We start from the raw sequence: 4,376 nt of genomic DNA, 5'->3' as shown, positions 1-4,376 counted from the left end.
ACACTGACACATTGTCATCTGGATATTTTACACACAAATAGTTTTTACCTGAATTTCTACAATTTACGGACAGGTGAAAAAGGAAAAGGATAGGGAACACAGCTAGACATAAAATGCCAGCTTTTTATCTTAATTTCCCCCTCGAATAACATTTTATTAAACTCAATGTTGTTTTTCTCTCTTCCTGTCCTTTCTTTACTCTGCTTCCTCACTTTTAACTGAGTTAAGGTGAACTTTGCGGACTAAAACTTTGCTCAAAAGGGCCATGGCAGAAAAAAAAAATGAAAAAATTACCAAATCAACAAACAAACAAAACCTTTAACACACACACAGAAATGCACTCCTGAAATCCACACGGGACCAATTATCACATTTACCATGCTCCGTTTGCCAACCCCCGATGTGTACACTGACAGAGAGAGAGGAAGAGAGAGAGAGAGAGATGAATGCTCACACACTCACCCTCTCATTAGCCTTAGATGGCATAATGCTTATGTGTGTGTGTGTGTGTGTGTGTGTGTGTGTGTGTGTGTGTGTGTGTGTGTGTGTGTGTGTGTGTGTGTGTGTGTGTGTGTGTGTGTGTGTGTGTGTGGTGGAGGGTGACTAACTGTGTTTCAGTATTTCCTCACACTGAGCAGACATTTGGCCCACAGAACCTATAGTATTCTGGTTAATATTGTCTTCAGTCCTGTGTATTTTGGCCATTTACTCAAGTGTCCATTTAAAGGAAGACATGACATCATCGAGTGAGACACTGATTCGGTATATTAAAATGTGGGGCATTGTTTTGCTGTCTGATAGGCCGTTGGGGGGAGATAAAACAAAAACACATGTGGTGATGAGCTTTTCCTATTTTAGTACAACATGATTTCCTGAATGATTGGCTTGAAGTCAGTCAATTTCCCAACACTTAGCCAAAGCATCGACTCCGCCAAAGCCCTATAGTTTGAACACTAAAACACTTAACCACATCGATGAACCTGCACTGAGGTGATTCAAAAGGTCAGCTCTCATTAAACCATCACAGAGCTTCGTTATTGATCATCATTTACATCAAATACTCCGACAGCTTTATGTCCATACTTTCTATGTTCATGCGCAGCTGTCCGACACAACACCCGGTGTGTCTCATGGAATCTCTGCTTCACTTGTATCATCTGTGTGTGTGTGTGTGTGTGTGTGTGTGTGTGTGTGTGTGTGTGTGTGTGTGTGTGTGTGTGTGTGTGTGTTCAGGAGGAGGTGATTTACTGGAAGAATCCAGCTCCTCCTGCTGACTCATCAAAATGGAGGCGATGGAATCTCCTTCACATCTCTCTGTGAGACACACACACACACACACACACACACACACACACAGTCACACACACACACACACTCACACACACGCGTATATGTCCCATGAGTGGTCATAAGGGGTCTTGCTGGTCCTTTATGGGCAGTGTTGCTCAGACGATTCATCATCATTGACATCTGTTAGACTGACATGCACACATGCGGAAACACACACACACATACACACACACACACACACACACACACACACACACACACACACACACACACACACACACACTCTTCAATGCTAAATGTTCCCCTATCACATGACATCATCAGAGCTCAATGTAAAAAGGGCAATTAGGGTGTGAGTAGGTCGTTTCCGTTTCTGAAATCTGGATTTAAACGGTGATTCACATTTAATATGGAAGCATAGTCATATTAAAACATTTCAATTTCCTTTATTGGAATAAACCAATAAACACCTCCCAAATTCATAGACCTTCCCTCTTTATCTGCTGTTTTGGTGCCTGAGTTCAAACTGTCAAAGTTCACCTTAGTAAAGCAAGTGGACAGCTGCTGTGTGTGTGTGTGTGTGTGTGTGTCTGTGTGTGTGTAGGAGGATGACTATCTGTGTTCAGTATTTTCTCACACTCCTCAGACAGACGGTTTAACAGGAACATCTCCCTTTTAACTTTTTTTTCCAGAATTCCACCTCAACTCCCTTTGAGTCCATTTGATGTCTGCAGCGTTCATCACATGATCTCTGACGATGATGACGATGATGATGATCTATCACTGATCTTTCACGTCTGAGAGTCAATAAGGAGAGAAGATGGAAAGTAAGAATGCTAAAATGGAATAATAAGCCCTCTCACTACGAAAGGCCTCAAAGTGTGGCCCTGTGGGTAATTCAGTAAGTCATTGGACAGCATCCAGCGTGTCTGCTTCTGTTTGTTGATAGATCAAAGGCCAGTTCAACTGTTGTATTTTAGCAGCTGGTAAGAACACACACAGCAACCTGCCCACACACACACAGACACACACACACACACACACGCACACACAGCCCACGTAAGCAGGGTCTGACTCGATGGGGCTTGATGTCGTGGGAGCTCGGTGGGGTGTAGAGGAGAAGTCCCGGGACGATGTTTGGGGAAAGAGGTGGAGAAATAGTGGAGGGGGAAAAGAAGGGAGGGAAGAAGAAGAGCAGATATTACTATTTTGGTAGGCCACCCCGAACTTAACAGCGAAAGGGTTCCCTCGACAAAAAGCAATGGGGACTTGCTTTTGGATTCTCAAGATAGCAGAAATAAACTCTGTGGCAAACACACATTTATGATACTTCTGATATCTAAACTAACATGGCTGCGTATCACCACCTCTAAGCTAAAAGCTGCTAATGATTGGTGCGATGACTTTTAGTCGTCTCTTTTAGCCACCGCTGCAGACCACAGACCTTATTTCAGGCTTCTAACAAAAAAAAAATGTTGACTATAAGACAAGGGAACAGGAAGAGGGGAAATGCTGACTCGTATCCATATTTACAGTTGCTTTCGGTAACTGTTGAGAATATTGTGATGTTCTGTCTCTCTGATTATGCCCCCTGTGGCGGTGTCTGACCCCGGTGTGACCCCGGTGTGACCCGGGAAGCTGCAGCTGGAGGTCGTGTTGTGTCTGGGAGGGGTCAAGGGTCATTGGCTGAGCTGCCTCCCACTGAGCTCTCCCAGGACAGACAGTAGGACATCCACCGACCTGATTCCCAACCCAGTCCTCAACTACCCTCTGTCCTGAGAGACGTCAGCTTGTTTTTTAGAATCTGGTCACTATGACTCAAAAGTGCAAAAAATTAAACAATAATACTTTCCAAAATCAAGGAAACTATAAAAAAGCGTTTCGGTTTCAGGTTCACTTAACAGGAAGTGTGTTGGCTCTTAAGATGGGTGTCAGAAACCCGTGTGTGTGTGTGTGTGTGTGTGTGTGTGTGTGTGTGTGTGTGTGTGTGTGTGTGTGTGTGTGTGTGTGTGTGTGTGTGTGTGTGTGTGTGTGTGTGTGTGTGTGTGTGTGTGTGTGTGTGTGTGTGTGTGTGTGTGTGTGAGTGAAGGGGTTGGGTGAGGTGGCTTTGTTGCATTGAGGGAGGGGTAGAAGCGTGTCAGTGCAGGTGTTGGGGTGTAAGGAGGCGTATATTTCAGGGTCAAGTTACATTTGTTTGTGCGTGCGTGTGTGTGTGTGTGTGTGTCTCAATAGGCTGATTACATGTAGTTAACCAGCAGGTGTTTGACCGCACACATACACATTACAATCAACATGTATTTAACAGGGTTTTCTTCAGGGCTAAGACTCCTGAAGCTGTGTACCCCTATTTGACTTCCATTTTTTAACGGTAAAAGAGGCCCTATAACACTTTCGGGTTTTTTTCCCCTTTCCTTTATTGTGTGATATAGTTTGTTGTGCATGAAAAAGGCTAAAATCATTTAGCCTGATGGCACAGTCCTATGAACCAGGCACATCTGCAGGTGTTCAGCAGCTCAGCCTTTTGCCAGGAGCAAGCCGAGCTGCAAGACACTGACAAAACTGAAGGATGTGTGTTTGATGGTGATGCTTAGTTACATCCTTCACAGGATCCCTTCAAGTGTCTGCACTCATAGGTTGTACATTTTAAAATGATCACTATGACAAAGGGACAGCAGCTCTCCCTGAAATGTCTTTTTATCAACTATCTTGGAGCCACAGAATACATTATCAGTGGAATTCCCCTTTAAGTATAGTTGCTCACATGCATCCTGTATTAAAAGCAATGCAGTAATCAGTTCTACTCGATATGAAACGGCCATGGTTAAACTTCTCTCCTTAACTAACCTTCAAAATGCTCTCACACACACGCACGCACACTAGTGGTCCCAGTGAGGTCTGACAGTCTGACCTGCTGTGAGGCTTGGTGAAGTAAAGGTGACTCACTCCCTCTGTCTAACCCCGCTACAAACACACAGACCACAAACGCACATATGGGCGCTCACAAACACACACCACAACGCCCTCTCCCTCCGTTTCGCTTGCCCTAACCACAGCTACTTCCTCGGTGAGAACTGTTGGCTGAGAGG

Source organism: Eleginops maclovinus, chromosome 24 (assembly GCF_036324505.1).
Source record: "Eleginops maclovinus isolate JMC-PN-2008 ecotype Puerto Natales chromosome 24, JC_Emac_rtc_rv5, whole genome shotgun sequence".
Taxonomy (NCBI): domain Eukaryota; kingdom Metazoa; phylum Chordata; class Actinopteri; order Perciformes; family Eleginopidae; genus Eleginops; species Eleginops maclovinus.
The sequence above is the reverse complement of the archived record's forward strand: the minus strand, read 5'-3'. Positions refer to the sequence as shown.